The sequence below is a fragment of the Rattus norvegicus genome, chromosome 7 (genome assembly GCF_036323735.1).
Source record: "Rattus norvegicus strain BN/NHsdMcwi chromosome 7, GRCr8, whole genome shotgun sequence".
In the NCBI taxonomy this organism is placed as follows: Eukaryota; Metazoa; Chordata; class Mammalia; order Rodentia; family Muridae; genus Rattus; species Rattus norvegicus.
In genome coordinates, this window is record NC_086025.1 from 73,248,744 (window position 1) to 73,268,187 (window position 19,444).

At 40.6% G+C, this 19,444-nt stretch overlaps 1 long non-coding RNA gene across 13 annotated transcripts in view; it reads left to right on the top strand.

Moving 5' to 3' along the window:
* The window catches only part of LOC103692893 (uncharacterized), a 66,578-nt gene that overhangs the window by 15,259 nt on the left and 31,875 nt on the right, over positions 1 to 19,444 (top strand). For 3 of the 13 annotated variants that reach the window (XR_005487077.2, XR_010053363.1, XR_010053365.1), the window contains 6 exons: positions 73 to 209; positions 2,753 to 2,859; positions 3,289 to 3,433; positions 8,205 to 8,501; positions 8,827 to 8,882; positions 9,000 to 10,636. This is a non-coding gene — a long non-coding RNA (uncharacterized LOC103692893). Of the gene's footprint in view, positions 1 to 72; positions 221 to 2,752; positions 2,860 to 3,288; positions 3,434 to 8,204; positions 8,502 to 8,826; positions 8,883 to 8,999; positions 10,637 to 19,444 lie in introns of all 13 variants that reach the window. The other 10 variants (XR_010053361.1, XR_010053371.1, XR_010053368.1 and 7 more) reach the window with 8 other exon arrangements.

Genomic DNA, 19,444 nt, shown 5'->3' on the forward strand with positions numbered 1-19,444 from the left:
CGTGGCCTTGAAGGGGGCGGGGGCGGTGGAATGCACTCGATGGAATGTCTGTTGCTTTCTTTTCTACAAAAGAAGAAAGAATGAAAAAAAAGAGAGAAAAGAAAAAGAAACAACACACACACAGCATCGGATGAATTTTAGAGTTGCTGACAATTCAGAAACATGAAGGAACAAGGAGAGAAAAAAAGTGGACAATGTCCTGGACCAAAGTACGAAAGAGGTGTTTTGAGAAAGGGATGCCATAAGAAATAGCATAAGAGTCAGTAAATATTTGGGGAGAGATGGAGTGGGAATGGAGGGAGGGAAGGGAAGATGGAGAGACGGAGGGATTGTAGGAGACAAGCAGCATGATATCTCAGGCTTTAGGAAATAGATTGCTGGGGTTTACAAAAAGGGCAGGCCACATTCCAAGGTCAAGAAAGGCAAAAGTTCATGTGGCTCACCAGACAATCTTTGAAAAGTAGAAATCCTAACAATTTAATCACAAATGAGCGTACTAGAGAAGTGAATGCAGTATTGACATTTAGCAATGCAGCCACAAAGACTCACTCTCCAGACAGCATCCAGTTATAGGGCATCCGCAGAAATAGAAGGAAACCTGACTCAGCTAGAGGAGGGAGGGAAACATGGAGGAATGTCAAGTCGGCTGAGTACAATGTACATTTGAAAACACTGCTACAAGGGTTTGTAACTTCTGAAACTAACTTCATCTACAGTTGCTTCCATAGATAGAACCCCTGACTAATATGAAAATGCTTTGCATGATACTTTCATAATATGTTTATCAGCAAGGAGAAATGTTTCCAAGAGTGACATGATAGAACAAGGACAATCTGGAGCTCAAGTCATGTGAGCTAAAAAACTGTAAAGAAAAACCCATTGGTTTGTACAGGGGTAAAGCATCGAGTGAATTAAATAGTAAAAGCCTGGAAGATCAAAGAGCATGAGAGTTGTAAGATTGGCTTGGAAAGGAGAATGATGAGAGGCTTATGAAATACCAACAGGTCATTGACCCTGATTTTAAGGGGAAATAGTGAGATTCCTTAATATTTACTGTTTACTAAAATACTGTCAAATTCTTGCTGGCTTTTAGGAACACTAACCATAATGCTTTGTGAGAACCTATGTAGAAATGTAGTGTTACTGGAACCAACTTTGACTTATTGCTAGCCACACATTCCCTTCCCAAATGAGGCGTATGGAGTGATAGGCAGGAAAGCTGAAGTTGAAGTATATCTTTGGTTTCAAAAGAAATTTATTGGACAGAATAATTTAAGTAATTCTGGGTCAGACAGAAAATGTTAAGTTGCATTAACTTATCCAAGATATGCTTCTATCCCACACTGATGGTTGAAAATTTTTTATTTAATCCTCAGTAGTCTTGTACTGTATTTCACCTGAACCAACAGGACAATTTTTTGTTCCCTGGAATTTAAGATAACACAATAGTGTCTTGACCTGTGTACTAGGGAGAGATGAACTCTTAGCTGGCCATTCTTGGATTCTGTGGTCTTTCGTGGCATGTTGTCCTCCTTTGTGTCTTAGTACTTTCGGTTTCATACACACTATTCTGGAGGGAGCAGATCAGGTGCTCCTAGTAAACTGTAGATATTCAATGATTCAGAACTGTCTGATGTCCCCACGGGATATGTGGCAGGAAGTAAACAACAGCATTTAGTCTTGCTAGTGCTGTTGACTATGATAGCAGACAGCAGAGCATTCATTGTTCATGCTCCTCTTTGCTGGGACCTTCTTATTGCCTTCTGCTCTACTCCAGTTCCTCCCTGTAGCTGATGATGAAGGTGGATTCCTGGACGGCAAGGTTTGAATTGATCCATCTTTTCCTAATTGCTATGGGGAGTGCGGGTTCCCTAAGTTCACAATTGCTGCGCTTCTGCAGAACACACGGTCCTCAGCTGAAGGAAACCATATCAAACGTGCCGGGAGCATAAGCCAGACTTTCAGAGGTAGGGAAAAACCAAATGACTGACTTACAGGAAATGCATAAGTCTACCCTTGACCTCCAAGTGAGAGCAATTACACACAGTGATTCGTTTTTATAAAGCTTTCTATGGGCTGAGGCTGAATCTAGACCACGTGTTTGTCTAGATCCTTGTTTTTCCTGCTCCACCTCTCTCTTCCTCAACCCTGTGATGACATCCTCTGAATCTTCTTACAGAGGTATATCTCTCCACATCTCTGACTCTAGGAAATTTGACATAAAGTATTCAGTCTTCCCCTTTATATAATGCCATGTTATTCATCCTTTTCTTCAGCTCTCATAAAAAATAATGTTTACCTTCAGCAAAATACAATATTGAGCCAATCCTGTTTATAGTCTGAAAGTAAATTTCAAACATCAACACTGAAGTTAGCTTTTGGTTCAGTTATTGCTTTCTGGTTGGGTTTGAAGAGTTACCTGAGAGGTTTATTGAAATTCAGATTTATGAGATTACTTTGAATTTGCAGAGCCTAGGCAGTGGTACTCTAAAGTCTGTATCTTGTTGGCTCTTAGATGCCTCCCTATGGATGGAATTGGAAATGATTGGGAAGGAATATGGCCACATTGCAGGCAAGGTTGCAGGTTTGATATATCTGAAGGCTATTGAACTGAGCATAAAAATATAAACATATAAATATAAAAATATACAAAGAGTTTTTCCAAGTTGAAGAATTCTGTTCTAGTCATATCGAGCCTCTTGAAGAAGCATTGCCAACATTTCCTCATCCTTGTCTTTTAAACATTGCTCAGGTTCAAGGTCAACTCAATTTCGAGAAGGAATGTGCATCTCAGGGCTACTGAGCAGAGCCTTCAATGCCAATTTAATGCAAGTACTCTTCATCCCGGAACACTAGAAGGTAGTTACTCATTTGTTTCTCTGACACTGTGACTTCTGTGACAAAGAGACAAGATACAGTCATAGAGCACAGGAAAACTGTGGTAGATAGCATCTTACCAGAAAAAAGAGGAATAAACAGAATTCCTCCCTTCTGGCAATAAACATCTTCAATGTTGTCACCTAATGGCTGCCAACATTGACCTAAGTAACTGTGGAAATACTAAATCAGGATATGATACTCTTCCTGTTTTCTGAAGATGAAGGTCAGATCTGGGCGTTCTTAGTGTAAGGCTTTCCCAGTCTGAGTCTCCCGACTGTCTTTCTCGTTCTTCTGTGGCTCTTAGGAGAGAAGCTCATAAAATGATGTATTTCATAAGGAAAATGTTGATTGCCTTCACCTAACATTTGATTGAATCTGATCCTAATTCCCTTGATGCTCCTCTTGCAGGCCAGACATAAAGCTTTGACTTCAAGCCACACACAAAACATGTGATTCCATATGGGCTTTTGCTGCATGGTAGCTGTTGAAGGCTTACGTGTGCCAGTTAAAGACAGCTTGAAGGTAACCACTTGAAAGTCAGCATCAAACAAAGGTAAGAAAATTAGACTGTTTTAGGCACCAGTGACTGCTAATAAACAGTGTACAGTGCTGTAGCCATAATGTCCCCCATTGAAACAGGGCCTCAGGAGCTCAAACCAAGTTGTTCTCTCCAGGAGAAATCAAACCTTGCATCTGGGCTCTCCAGCCTCCAAAATTCACATATCAGAAGGATGTGGGATTGTCAGTATGAGAAGGTGAAGCAGGCCAGGAATAATTTCCAGAGCTCTGCTTCCAGCTCCCTGATACCTCTCCACCTGGGTAAGCCATCTGAGCCGGGCATGATGACCCTGCCATCTGCTGCATCCCTCTGGGTAGCAGCCGGCCTTTTGCATAGGTTTTTCGCTGGAGGAGATCTGTTGGCAGCTCTGGGGACCTTCTGAACTCACCTGAGGAGGCTCCGAGGCCTCTGTGGAAGAATGTGTTTTAAGAACAAGGTGAAAGGGAAATTTTAAAAAAAAGTACTTTCTGCTTTCCCTAGAGCAAGACCTTTTTTTTTTTTTTTACTACCAACTGTCTTTCAGGGGGCAAATGCAAGAAGTTGCATTCACAATGGTACTAAAACACAGGTGAGGAGCAAGTGCTATAGTTAAAAAAGTGCCACTCCCCATCTCCTAGTGACAAGGTGTAGGTCACTGTCAAAGCAGACTAAATTTGAGAAATCAATTCATAGCAATGTAATGGTCTCTATAAGAGAGCACATCATTTCTAATATTGCTTAGTGTAGACCTTTCTGTGTAAAATACATTTGTGTACATGTGCATCCAAATTCACACATAGGCACACTCATATTTCATGTATGTACACACGTGTGCTTCCATGCGTGTACAGTGAGCCTACATGTCTAAATGTCAGTGCTTTGTGACTGTGCATGTGAATATACAAGCACGTATTCGTGTACTTATGTCCATGTATAAGAATATGGAGGTGCAGATATTCCAAGTGCAGGTGAGCATGGGCTTTTTTATCTAACAGTCATGAACAAGTTGTTCTGCAAAGACCCCCGGCTTTTCCTGACCGCTGCACACACGGGACGTACAAGCATTCTGTTGGCTTTAAAGGAGACATGTATCACATACCTGATTTCTCTCTGTTTACTGGAGAGTTCAGACTTTGTCATTCACAGATCCAAATTACCTTTCCAGTTGATCTCCTTCCCTCCCACATCCACCCTCCAGAGCACGGGGATTATTCACTCTTCTTGTGCATGCCACGCTTCCGTGACTTTCCTTCTTTTCGATCCTTCACCTAGGATGTTTTTAATATGAGTGAAATGCTAGTGGCTTTAACAAATACATTTCAAAATGCCAACACAATGGAGGATTCTGTTTCCCTTGTGGCCAGCGATCCTTTAGGTATCCCTGTCAGCAGGAAGAACGGGAAGTGAGGGCGGACACTACCACGTCTTTATGCCAAAGATCCCCTATCGCTGTTATTCCGTCCAGGGTGAAAAACAGCAGGACAGCATGGGGGCTGGGAAATATTAGTAAGGCAACAAGTGAACATAGTGCTTGTTGCCAAGCCTGACAACTGGAGTTTTGTCCCTGGAACCCAAGTGATAGAAGCTGTTCTCTGGCCTCCAACTGTATGTTGTGATATAAGCACATGCACACACATGCGCACGCACATACACACAGCTACTCCTTTGTTGACCACCATAGTTTCCTTAATGAAACATGTCTGGAGTAAGACAGTAGACTGTTCCAACTTGGAACCAAAGGCACAGAGCGGCTGCTGACCAGTCTGCCCAGTTTCAAGCTCTGCATGGGTAAGTTGCTCTTCTATTTGCCGAGCATACAGCTCAGCATAGGATAGATGGCATTCACCGTCTCTATTTGTTGAATAAATAAACAGATGAATTAATAAACCAACCAAACTGGTTGGTGGAGGAGATGATCATTTGTCTCTAGATAGTATGGAACTTGTTTTTCTCTCTTTTCCTGTCTTAACTGATGTGAGGTTTTCCATTTGTCCTCTCGCTGAGCAGACAATAGCCTTGGTTCAGCGGTTGTAATGCTGGTTTATGTGTGTTGGGAAGTTCCCAAGACTTTTCAGAGCATTCTAATTCTCTTTGTCTTCTAAGGACTTCGGGACAGTTTCCTGCTTCCTCCCACTCCCTTGACTTCATGACTCATACAATCTATACTTATTCGTCATCCACAAGGAATCTAACAGGCACTTAGGATTGTGGGTATGGCAACAGTTCATGAAACACCCCAGAGAATGACAGGTTTATTAAACTAATGCCTCAACCGTACTTTCAGATTGATATGGCCTGAGAGGGTTCTTTCCTAGTAACCATCACAGCAGGCAAATCCAAGCTCACAGAGTGGTTCCGTGCCCATGATCTCATCTGGCTTCCTCACTAACCCGTTTGGTGATGGAGACTTAGGAATTTATCAGCTCATCTAGGATCAGAAAATCATGAACACTGCTTTGCATTTGGCCCCTCTGAAGTGAGCCCACAGTCATATTTGTCTTCACTGTAAACTGTGATCATGATTCTGCTAGGAGCTGAGTGATTATTCCTCTATCCCTCCCGCCTCCTTTTTCTTTTTGCCTGTGGTGAAACTCATGCAGAGGGATTCAGCGGCTACAAGAATTCTTCATTGGTTCACTCCTTTATCAAACATTTATGAAGCATATTTTATATTCTGTTCTAAGTGGTAGGACACAAAACCCTAAGCAGTATAGTTATGATCTTTGTCCCCTTTCGGCTTACTGTCTCATGGAAGGCAAGGGACGGAATTGAGAAAACAGAAGTCCAGATTCTACATTTGTTAGTGTGGCAGCAGCCTACCCCATTGCAAAGGGGAAAGGAGCCCATGGGTGTCACCTATCTGGGATTTTTGGCTATGGGCCAAGACTTAGAACCTATGGCATTATCATTTCTACTGTTTTGTTTCAAAGTTTCTGTACATTGAAAGGTGTGGTGCTACTGCTGCTGGTAGTGGCAGTGGGTGGGCAGTTTGAAAGGCAAATAGACAACTCAGATTCAGAGAGAAAGTTCTATTCTTATAAGAAATGAACCAGCAGCTCTGGGAACATATAATAATAGCATATATTTCCTCATTGATGCAAGTTCTATTTAAAGTACTTTACAGATATTAACTTATTTGATCCTCTCAACAATTCTGTATGATAAATGCCATCACTGTGTACATTTTACAGAAAGAATCCAAAGCACATAAAGACCAGGCAGGTTCCTGAAAGAGCTGTGGCTGGGTGTGTACTATCCCTTGAATTATTTGAGAGATGACTCAAGGGAAGTCCTGTGACAAAGTGTCCCTCAGTATTTCTCACCTGTAGAGTGGAGGATATTGGGCATTCTTCCTCATTGGTTTGCTTTTCATAGTACATGAGATTTTGCATCGTTCACTGCATAGCACACATAATGGCATCATCACTCAATGACTTTCACGGACACATGATTGTATATGTAAAGACGTAATACACATGGTTGCTATAGGCACTCAATAAACCGAGCTATTGTTAAATATAAAGATCATGGTTATTAATAGGTTGAGACAAAGTCATTGGTGATGAGTTAATCAAGTAAAATGAAAGGGGGCAGCAAAGATGTTCTGAGAAAGGGCACTTTGAAGGCAGGAAGGTAAAGCAAAATACGATATATTTACTTTGTGCTGCATTCTTCTATCTTGATTTAGGGTCCTATTCTGTTAGATCAGACTGAACCAAAACTCAGATTGAAGAAAAGGGTAGTCTCAAACTAGTGCTGATCCTCCTGCCTCAGCCTTCATCTGGATGTTGGGATTATAGAAAGTGTAATTACAGCCAGCATATTATTAGATGTAGGTATATCAGACAACAGTTGAGACATTCCATAGTTTATCATTTCTTTTCCTGGGAAATTTGGTGCTATCACCTCTGTTACCTGGTGTGATGCCTGATGGAAAAGCCAGGGTAATTGGTACATTTAGGATTTCCAGGGAGCCGATATATGTTTAGTTTACCCTTTGAGGGTGATGTGGTGATACTATTTAGTAGCATCTGTATAAACATGGTCGAATAAACATCCTCACGAGCACTCACAGAAACACTTACTCATTGCAGTAGCACTGTTGCTACTGAAGAGTAGGGCTGCACTTAAGGCTGGGTTCCCATATGTACAGTGTGGTCTCACAAGGATTACAATTACAACTCTGTGCTCACGACATCGTTAGACTTAGCAGCAAACAAGCTAAATTTTTTTACTTAAACTGGCAATTTGACCACTCCTGTTTATTTCAACTTTCTATATGAACTTCCATAAATGACAGAAAGATATAAATACAAAGCACCAGAGATCATGAGAGGAGCTGACAGAAGGTAAGTCATGTCCAGAAAGAGTTGCAAAGCAGCTAAATAAACGAGACTAGACTAAGTTGAGTAGAAAAGGTTGAGAATTATGTTTTCAAGAAATGGTATAAAAGCCAACATGCGACAATGTCTAACTCCCCTTACGTACTTCTTGGAGTCTGGCATTGGAGGTAGTCTGTGTTTTTGAAGGTAGGAATAGAGGTCTGAGTTCAGTGCTGGCTTGCTTACAGCTTTAAATCAAATGATAACACTCTTTATATATCCTCCTTCATCCAAGCATAAGACTAGAGATTTAGTTTCTGGGAATGTTGCCCCAGAGGATGTAGAATCTGTGCCATTAGGCAGAGCAGAGGGAGGGGAGGTGTCACCCAAACACAAGGGGATTAAGTGAGGGCTTCATGCTGGAAAAGAAACCTCCGACCCTTTCTCCATGTTCACCCCCACAGCACTAGCAGCAGCTCCTTTTCAGACAAGGGAGAAGAGTTTTTTCTTCAAGCAAAGGAGCCACTCAAGAGTAAAAGGAAATAGAGATTTGGGAGGATTTCTACAACCTTGGCAGTCAGCAGAAACAACTTCTCAACTCAGTGTCCTTTACTGAAGCTCACTCTTGAACAAGTCCCACCCATGTGCACAGATGACTTCAACCGGTTCTTAAATCCTTGCTGGAAAAAGAAAAGGACCAAGAGATAAAGCCATAGTGCAAAAGATATCAAAACAAACAAAGGAAGTCAGGAAGGGGACAGGTAATGAGAAGATTGGATTAATGTTGCAGACATTTCAGAGATGTGTATTTGGCATTCTACAGAGAGGCAAGAGAAGGCCCTCAGCACAGGGCGTGAGTCATATTCATGGTGCCATATTCAGAGAATGAGCTCTTAGCATTTATTCTTTAAAGTAGAAACAGATATTAAAAGTTCAATGCCAGGATGAGTGATATAATTGAGAAGATACTTTAGAAGAAAATAAAAAAGTGAAAAGTCAAAACCAAAATAAAATACAGGAGAGGGTAGGTGAGCCATAAAATTATTCTAGAAGTTCTCATCTTTTTTCTTTCTTTTATTATTTTAGAAAAATGAGAAGAAAGAGTAGAAGAAAAAGGGAGAAGACATGGAAGGGAGGGAGAGGTAATGAAGAAGAAAAAGATAGGAGAGAAAATAAACTATCAAAAATATAGTAAAAGAACATTCTTAATAGCCAAAGCACAATGATACTCAGTTAAAATATTTATTTTTATTTTGTAGATGTGTTTGCTTGCATGTGTGTCTATGTTCCACATGCATACCTGCTGCCTGTGGAGGCCAGAAGATGGCATCAGATCCCTGGGGACTGGAGTGGCATATGGTTGTGCACTCTCATGTGAGTGGTTGAAATCGAAGTTGGGTCCTCTGGATGGGCAGCTCTTAACCATTGAACCATTGATCTAGTCCTGGATAATAGCATCTACCAGCCTTGGCAAGTCTTCACTAGCCTGTAGAGGAGGTCATACAAATATAAAATGTCTAGAACATTATTCTGTAAAATTCAGAGTAACAGAGTTAAAGAGAAAAACTCCAAGAAGATGAGGGAGGCAGAGAGATAGAGAGAAAGAGAGAAATAAGCAAATGACTAGATCACAAGGTCACAAAGAAACAAAGGAGGAGGTACAGAAATAGCTTCAGTCTTTTGAGGGTCATTTTCCCAAGCCCCATGACCATGAGAATCCCAAGGAAAAAGGAAATGACTGTAGAAAGTCATCCTCACCAAACCTACTAATCACAGAATGTAAGAAAGCCCAGTCAAGTGAAGTCTCAAAATCTTAGTCCTAAGTACTGTTTTTTGGAAGCATTCCAGAAAGACAACAGAAGTCTTGAGGTCAGCCCTGCGGAGTGTCCTGTAGGATCTTGGGATGCATCAGGCTGGAGGAGCTTCAAGGTCAACTGAGCACACAAAACATTGTAAGGAAGCCAGTTTGTATCTATCACTGCTGAAGAGCAAGTGGATTGCACATAGGCAAAAGAAGAGTCTGCCCTAGGGTCTATGAGCAGGATGAGCTGAGCTGGGGGCTAAGTTGTAAATCCTCGGAGGAAAGAAGCATAACGTACTAGTAGTTCTTTTTCCTCAACTGACCTGCTTTGTTGTCACCAAGAACATTGGAGTGCTGACCAGATGATTTGGAGAAGGCATCTTTAATTCTAATCTTCAATGAGCTAAGAGGGGTCTTCAGGTCTTTGTGATTTCATGTTATGGATAGTTGTTGAGGATCCAGAGTTAGAACTCTGCTTTTGGACACAGATGATTTAGCCTGCTTGTATAGACACAAGCCAGAGTGAAACCCAGTACTGTGCAACACCCAGACTTTGACATAATGGAATATTCGAAGATACAGCTAACTAAAAGACTGATTTTAAAAATTTGCATCTTTTGCGGGACTACAGGAGTCCTCTGTGACCCCTCCCCACACCACCGTGCATCCCAGCTGTACCTTCTCACCAGCAACTCTAGAGCTTCCCATGAGTCAAATTTAAATTTCTCCCCAGAGCCAAGCCTAGGAGTCTCTCCTATAGCAAGCACCACCTTGGTCTTCAAAACTCCTTGTTTCCAATGAGCATTAAGCTCATTTTCTTGGTTTACTCCCCTGTAAAGGCCTTTGCTAAGAAAGCCAAGAGTTGAAGCCAACCCATCTCTGAAAAGCCCATTTTCTGTTCTTCTTTCCTTTAGGACTCCATGTCTTTCTGTGCATCTTCTTTCTGTAGCCTCTTAACCACACAAGAAGACGGAATGTTCCTCAGAGGACAGGGAAAACAGTGGCTACTCCTAGGAAGCCCAAACTGCTTTGTATAAAGACAAAGTGTACACAGAATCTAAACATCCACTTATTAAGAAGTCCTGCCGCTGACAGGTGGGGACATTGTCCCTTAGGGGCTCTAGGGGTGTGCTAGTTTTTAGGCCAGTTCATGTGTTTAGAGATGAGCTCCTCTAAGGGAGGAGCTCTGCCAGTCTGCAAAACTACTGAGAGCTATTGTCTTATTTTCTGCATCCTGAAACAATGAAGGCAAGCACTTTACCTCCAGAAAATATGCCGATTGAAATATCATCTTTGGGAAGTCTGTTCTAAAGACACTAATTGATATTGTTTGAAGAAGTGTAAGCGTCTGTCATGAAAACCATTTTAACAGCGGGCTTGTTTTCTTCTTTAGTTTGTTTAACTTGGCAGAGTGTTTCCTCCCCCCTTAGAAAACCTCCTATTTTGATTTATGAATGTTTTCACATTTTTAAGATTCTCCAAACCGTTGTTTCACCTGTACGTAGAGAGATAGCTTGTTTGGCTAACTGCCTGTGTGACTCTATGCCAGGCAATGAATAATACCATGTTCAATACTCTAAATTTGTGTTCCAAATTCTGAATTTCCAATGAGCTGCATGGAACACTACTGATAAGTGGCTGATTTTCCCTGCAAGGATTGTCTTATTTTAAACTTCAAATTTAGTTGCCTTACTGTATGCAAGGTAATTTTGAATGGATTTTAGAATGAGGCTAAAGACTATTCATACTTTTCCAAACCTAGGAAGTGGAAGAAGTGAGCTAATGAAGGAGGTCATCTTATCTTAGAGGACTTAAATCTTCACAGCGGCATCTGGAGCCTCTCTTTCTTTCCCAGTGCTGCTACCCAAACTTTAATCGAAACCCTGAGTACACAGTATTATTGCAGTTGCTGGCATTCTTCTCAAGGAATTTCTATATGTTAAAAAATAAAAGTGTTCTGGAGAACACAGAACTTGAGCTGAGGCTGTAATATAGAACAGGGAGACCAGCTATTCCTTCTGCATTAAATAAAACTGAATTAGAAATTTAAACATTGGCCTTAGTAAGAGATCTCTGTCTGCCTTTTCTTCCTCTGAGGGGCTCCCACCCCGGCAGGCCATGATATAGGTACCAGAACAGTATCAAAAATCTCCTAACGTTTTCCAGAAGAAGGGAAAGGGAGGAAGGTCAATAGTTACTTCTAAGATGCTGCCTGTAACTGTTCCTAGTTTCTTTGTCAATGTGAGAAACATTAATTTCTCTCTTATTTTCATTTTGCATCTAACACAATGCCTGACTGGACCAGAGCACAGACCATCCAGCTACAGAGTAGATAGTTTGAGAACAGAGTTTAAGTAATTCTCACTGGCTTTGGCTTACCAGGTCACTACCTACTCCTGCATGTCTCTACAGAATTGTCAAACATTTTAAGTCAACACCTGGGTCATTGATTATTGTTTAAAGGATGAAATGTTTCTTGTTTAAACTATGCCCAATGTCATTAGCTTGACTTCATACACTACCCAGCTTGACTTAAAGGTGTACAAGATGAGCTTTTAATGGAGTTGGTGACCATTATTTTGTGACAAAGATTGTATTAAAGGTTCGATAATTTTGATAGAAAGATTCTTTCATCCAGTCTGTGCCTGAACACTGAAAGATATCTGTATTTCATCAGAGGGGTAGAATGAAACTTCTAATAGCATTTAATAACTCCAAGACTGGGAGAAAAAAATGACAATACCCGTCAAACAAGCTGCCAATCAGAGTACTACTCATTGGTTAGATTAGAGGAGTCCATTAGTGCTTCCATGCATGCTGAGATGAGCCCAATTCACAGGCTTCTGCTCCCAAGCTAATTGGTTGGATGTACTTGATATTGCCCCTTCTGGTAAGAGCAAGAATAGATAAAGAGAAATAAATGGGAGCAAAAGACCACATCACATTTTGTGCTGACCCAGAACATGGAAGATAGGCAGGAGACAGATGGACACGGACACAGAGTCTGCCATGAACTTACTGAGTAAAGGTCACAATGGCCCAGTTTCCTTTTGCCCTCATTTTGAGGAACAGATTATATAACACAGACTAATGAAATAAAAGAATAAGCTACTAATTTTGAAAAAGAGTGTTAACATCTTTGTTCACGTTCATCCAGGAACAGACCTGTCAAGGAAATTACAGATTTGCACAGAAATATAGGCAGTATAACAAGAGTCAGTGGCATGAAAAGCTTCTGATGGAAAGTGCTTGTGAGATTCAGAATCAGCGCTGGGACGAATATCTCTAAGGGTTCAACAGGAATGGTGCTGGCCTTGTCTAGTATGTAGTTGTTTTCTGTAGACTAGGACATACAGAGTTTGCAGCAAACACGGAGGAGAGGAAAGGAGGAACTTAAAATACCTGCTGTTCTAGTCTTAATTTAGTTATATATTATAAGCAGAGACCCACAAGTCTTTGGCTTAAACATGGGTTGTGACAAGAATTCATTTATTCTTCCAAAGTTTGGCTAAAGAAAGCACCTAGCCTGTGTCAGAGGTCATGCCTGATATTCATTAAGTGAGACAGAAACAAACAGGGTACAGCCTTAGAGCTTAAAGAGCTTATATCAATGAGTGGAGCTTACTGGGTTGGGTGTTATGCACAGGAGGAAGACAGCTTGGAGGGTACAACTGTCTTAGAGATCTATGGTCAAAGTCAAAGCACTGCGGGAAGGTGGAGCAGAGATCAATAGCACTGTGAAAACCTGGCTTAAATACCTGTTGAGAGTTCTTCTAGGGGCTATTGACTACACACACACACGCACACACACACACACACATATGCTTACACACACACATTCACACACACACACATTCACACACATACACACACATACACACACACTCTCTCTCACACACAGAGGCACCTATAAACCCCCTTTTTTTAGCCAGTTAGAATTGCAAGACTTCACACCAAAAGATTCCTCACCAAATCAGTTAGAAAAGAGAATGGCCAGAAGTTTAAATGTTTAAGGATGACAAATTACAAAATAGAACACAACTAAAAACTAAAGTAAAAAGGATTTAAGCACGGAACCACTCTAAGGAGTGAGTATTGCTTACACTATTGCCCTTCATCAACTGGCAACTCGTCAATTATAGCTAACAGAGCTAATTCAAATTGCCCAGTAGTGTAAGTCCTATGCTGTAATGAAAAGACACTTGTAAAGAAACCCTCTGTGTTTAAACCAGAAACATAATAACATGATAGAACAGCCCTATAAAGATTCCATTTTAGAACAAAATTTTTAAATGCTGAATTTTATGAAAATAGTTAAGAATCAGAGATCTTTATTTTGTTGACTCGTGTGTGTGTGTGTGTGTGTGTGTGTGTGTGTGTGTGTGTTGCTATATGAATGTCACTGAATTCTTCCAGAAGTTATGGGACAGTATTCTACTCTTGTTTCCCACCTTTCTCCTATCTGAAGTAGAGTGTCTTTTGATATCTCTTTTACTGTGCTACGTCCTCTGAATAGCTGATCCATGAGTTTCAAGACTCTTTTTCTGTTTCCATCTCCCATCTTGCTACAAACATGCTGTGATTCCTGGTGTGTGCTAACACAGCATTCTTCTGACATGGATTCTTTGAATCTGAACTGAGGCTGTTGGCTTGCTGGGTGACTGCCTTTAAACACTGAGCTATTGCTCCAACAAAGGTTTTGTGGAAAATGATAAAAAGTAAGATCACTTTTTAATGTTGTCTTGCCCCCAAGGAAGTGAAAACTTGGACAAGCCTACTGTAGTGATGTAGAATATTCAGGACAGTGTGTAGAACACCAAATAGAATTCTCAATCCAAGAGAAGTCTTCCTTTTAGAACAAGAAGCAAGGTATGTGAAGGGAGTTTGGTGCAAAACACACTTGCAGTCTGTTACCATCATAGCTGGGTTACATTATGGAGTTTCTACTCTCAGAGATGGCAGTGAACAGGATGTGGTCTTCCACACAGGACAGTCTGTGGACAGTCCTGACTGACAAAGAGAACTACACTCCCTATTTTCTCCATTGGTGGAAATCTTCTTTGTACTAGAGGTAATAGAAGAATCCAGCAGTAGCAAAGATTAGCAAGTTGTGCAGATGAAAAGTGTGGCCAGAGAATATAAAATGACAAGTCTCCAGGAATAGTAACTTTTATTCTAAGAGATTCAAACGTTATGGTTAAATTCAGAAGAATGATGCAAAAGTGGAAGAAATGGTGGAAGACTTTTAAAGTTTCAAATAGGTAGGAAATTAGATTCTACATCTTAAAGGGACATATTTGCATTCAGAACACCTGATCCAAAGCCTCAGGAAACACTAGATTGGATTATTCAGTGCTGGATTTAAGAGTATTAGAAGCAAAATGGGTGATAACTTGGAATTCCCACCACAACACCAGATTCTTCTTATTGCTATTATTTTCCAATATGTTTATTAAATCACAAAATATAATGAAGGACGATCTTTAGAAAGGGCTTTCACAGATCTTGAATGCAATTTTGATGGATAAGTGAGGGACTATGATGAGAGCTGGCTTTGATTGAAAAACTGTCACCGAAGTACAGTTACCAGATGAATACAAGAATCAGAAAAGGCATGCAATGTGTATCTGGGTTTTCCCACTTTTCTGAGTACCATCAAAGAGCATGCCCAAAAATTTCAAGTAACAAGAGACATGAACTAGGCCTTTGTATAAAAAGAGACACAATTAATAGCAAACCAAATAGCGACCAAATGGAATGATAGCAAATCTATTAAGACTGAAGATAAACAAGTTTGGATTTAATTGGACATAATTCATGTTGTTATAGTGCACAGGAATTTGAAACTAATTGATTTAGATTGGTCCATCAGGAAGTCTTACAATACTATAAGCATGGGTCAGTTCATTATTCTATAGCCCAGGCTGGCCTAGAACTCATGATCCTCCTGCCTCTGTGACCTACTTGCAGAGATTATAGACATACCATATCATGCCTGGCTTAGGAACTTATTCCTGGTGTTTAGCAGTTGACCCATCTACTTTATAAAATGTTAGGTTGCAAGTCATTAGCTGTTGGGTCGAGTGTCTTTAGGAGTGCTAAGTATATGTAGTGGGCCTCCTTCACTGAAAAGACATGTAAATATTCAGAATCCTAGAAAGAGTTCGAGGTCACAATTCAAAGAAATCTATACTGTGGGAAGGGAGGTGGAGGGAAATTCATGCAGAGAAAATGCAGCAGAAGTTCACCTGCACATCAGGAACTGAACTGGACTGGAGTCAGTACAGTCACAACTATACTGGAACTTCTATCCATGAATAAAAGCAGAAGGAAGTAGGCGTAGGGGTTTGGATGCAGCTCAGTTGGTAGAGTCCTTGTCCAGCATGCATGAAGAAGAAGCCTGAGTTTGACCACCAACACCTCATAAAAGTGGGTATGGTGGGAGTTGCCTGCAATCAAGCCATCAGGAGTCAGTAAACCCAGAAGTTCAAGGTCCTCCTCACTGGCATAGGAAATTTGAAATCAGTCTGGACTATGAGATCCTGCCTCAAGAAAAGGTCTTAGCAATTGGCCAAAGATCCAACAGTTTTGTTGTGCTTTGGGAAGACCCTACTTTAGGATTTCCAGTGAGAATCAGCAGCATTCACAAATCTTTCTGTTGGCAAACAAACTAGATTCCACTGGGAACTGTCTTCTTTGCTGTGTGTTCTTGGTGGGACTAAAGATCAGGCCTACTTATCTTTCACTGTTGGGTATGAGCATGTGACCCACATTGTTGACAGGACTCAAAGTAGACTTGACATGTGAAGAGAGTAGGATTTGAGAATGAGAGAGCAGAGTAGAGGCAACTTCACCTCATTTTGTTGTGGGTCTGACTGTTCTGAGCCTGGTTCTGCTGTTTTGATTATTCAGCCTTCTAAGGAAGTGACTTTCTGCCAGAAGAAAAGACACTTAGTCACATTTCAAGCTCTAAACATGCTAGGAATGGAAACAGACCTCACGTTCCTTTCCAAAAAAAAAGTCTGACCTCTTCTCTGGGCATTGTGGAAAACAACGTCTGGCACTCCATTCCCACTAAATCATCTGGACACACTTGTACATCATCATCAATGGCGCTGAGTGAGAAGTGATTAGTTTCTATGCAGCACTCTGACTTTCTTATGCATTAAGCCAGATCCAAGGGGCCTCTTACAATAAAATTATTCATGCTCTAAGGTCAACGTAAATTGCTTTTCTCAAGTGTGAGAGGAAAGTCTGGAGATACTGGTGATGGCTGACTGTACTCACAGTTTGTTGAATGCTGGTGGAAGCAGGTCTTGGTGGCATTGCCCTGGGGCTCCAACCTCCTTGCTGACTAGTTTATTTTGCTATTTATCCTTCTCTCTCCTCTCGTCCACTTTTCCACCCCCTCCACCATTGCACAATTCTTCCCTTGTTTGCTTATTTATTTGGACACATCATTAGCCAAGTGAAGCCAAGATTTTGGCTTCAAAATCACACGGAATCATGTACCTGGCGGTTCTCACACTTCTACTCCCTCCTCCCAGGTGCTACACTGGCTGCTTTCAACAGTGTAAAGAAGCCATCGGATTGTTGTTGTTGTTGTTACAATGCCATGACACCCGAGCAAGAATGCTTGTAGAAATCTTAATTTTATCTAGAGACAAAGCTTCACAGTCCAATCTTGATGCCATACAATTGGGCCATGGTATTTGAGCTTGTTGTAAAAATTACTTCTCCTCACGTTCTAATATATTACTCTCAAAAGCACATGTTTCAAAACGTATACACACACAAAGAAATAATAGGTGATTCATGTAATGTGAATATTTATGAAGATACTGCCTGTCATAGTTCCAAGAAAAATATGTTGAATCAAGGACATTTTTCAGATGCAGATGCTTTGATGATCCCTTAGTATATGTGAGATGGGAAAGAAGTCTGGCCTCTTCAGTGATGGGGCTCACTTTCCTAGCTGGATGGACAAACGGACTATGATTATATATCAGTGGTCATTATAAAGGAATAGAATGTCCAGTGCCATGTGGGTATAGATGCAGGGCTCCTGTCAGCCTAGGAGGAATATTCTGGAACTGGAAGGATTCCTTAGGTGAAGGAGTGGGTAGGCACAGCAGTCATTGAGTGTGTGGATGTCACTGTCCTTTCTTTGTCCTGCTTTGCTCTTGTATCCCGCTTGAGATCTGGAAAGGTTGTATATTTTTTACACTGTAAAATACATGTGAGACAGAAAGAATCTCTTTTTGTCAGTTTTCTGAATCATAGAATAATTCATTTTTCCCCAGGAACATTCTCTTCTTAGCTTGAATTTATATCTTTCCCTAATTGATCTGTTTTGTAAATTTTGGTTACTATGACAATAAATTGATTCACTTCAAAAGCTATTAACAGCATATTGTCTCCTCTGTTTTCTTTGTTGGGAATACTACAATAGGCAAAATGTCAGCAATAACCAGAAAATTCCAGGGACAGGGGAAAATGGTACATGAGTTTGGCAAGATATGATACATTCTGTTTCATTAAACATTCTAGAATTTAATTTCTGATGAGTAAATGAGTCCTATTAATTTATTTCACTTGAAAAACCAGAGGAGTAGGCTTAAGGATGATAACCTTTATTTGATTATCTCCTAATTTTATTCATCATTTCAAATCAATATTTATTGAACTCCTACTATGAGTCAAGAACTATGCTGAACACTAGGAATAAAAGATGAATTAGGTGAAGTATCTGCCTCGTAAATAAACTTTAAGCCTGAATTTTATAGGCAGTAAAGTCAGAAGATTGTGATGGCGCTGATGGCAGTGAGGTTTTCTGTGCCTTAAACACCAGGAAAAGGCAGCAAGGCCACACACGAGCAAGAAACACTTCAATGTACATCCTGTTTCCTTAGAAACAGTGCCATAGAGTAGCTCCCATAACAGTGTCTTACCACCAGCGGGAAGTGCTTCTCCCTGAGAAGAGGGTGACAATGAATTGGAAGCCGAGACTTTTATGACTCAGTTAAGATCTAGTTTGACTTTGAGTTTCGGCTGTTTCTACATACATTCCAACCCTGTCAGCAGTGTACTGATGAACAAACCCATTCTCTTTTGAGATACTAATCACAGTACCTCTTACAAAGATGAAATGGATTAATATTTGTAACGGTCGTGCATAGAGTAGCACAGAGAAAGTGGATATGTGTGTGCACAAACTAAACTAAGTAAGCACTGTGCACAAAAGACAATAATAAGCCATTTGGAGGAGGCAGTGAAGTCTAAACCCCTGTTAATTGGAACTAATCATTCTGAGGAAGAATATACACTTACTGCAATCTTTTTAGATCTTCAGCACTTTGAGCTTCTGAAAACTTACTCATAAACCATGGCATAAATAAAAAATTAATACCATAAGACAGAAAGATCAATTAGAAACATTAACAATTCAGCAATTACAAAAATGGATCTTTCACAACTGAAAGATGTTAGAGAAGAATGGGCTGCAAATCCAATTTATCGTCTTTATGTTAGGAAGACAAGACATGCCGCCCTGACGGAGAGGGTGTTTGGTCGGGGTGGAAAGAATGTAGACATTGCAGTGTCGCTGACTTCGGCTCTTCACCAGTGGAGCCCAAATGAGGAAACTTTGACTCTACCAACTTCCCGTCTTGCTTTTATCATTTGCTCCCAATTCACTAGTGTTATTTTGGTAAATATATTCATGCCTCCCTTACAATGGGAAATCACTGAACAAATGACCTTCCAGATGACAGGATGCTGACATACGAAAGGATATACTGGTAGCAGTAATAGCACACATTGATCTTAACTTTATTGAAAGCATTATTGTGTTCCTTGGCACAAGGAAAAAGCAATGCTTTAAATCTTCCCCATGCGATAATC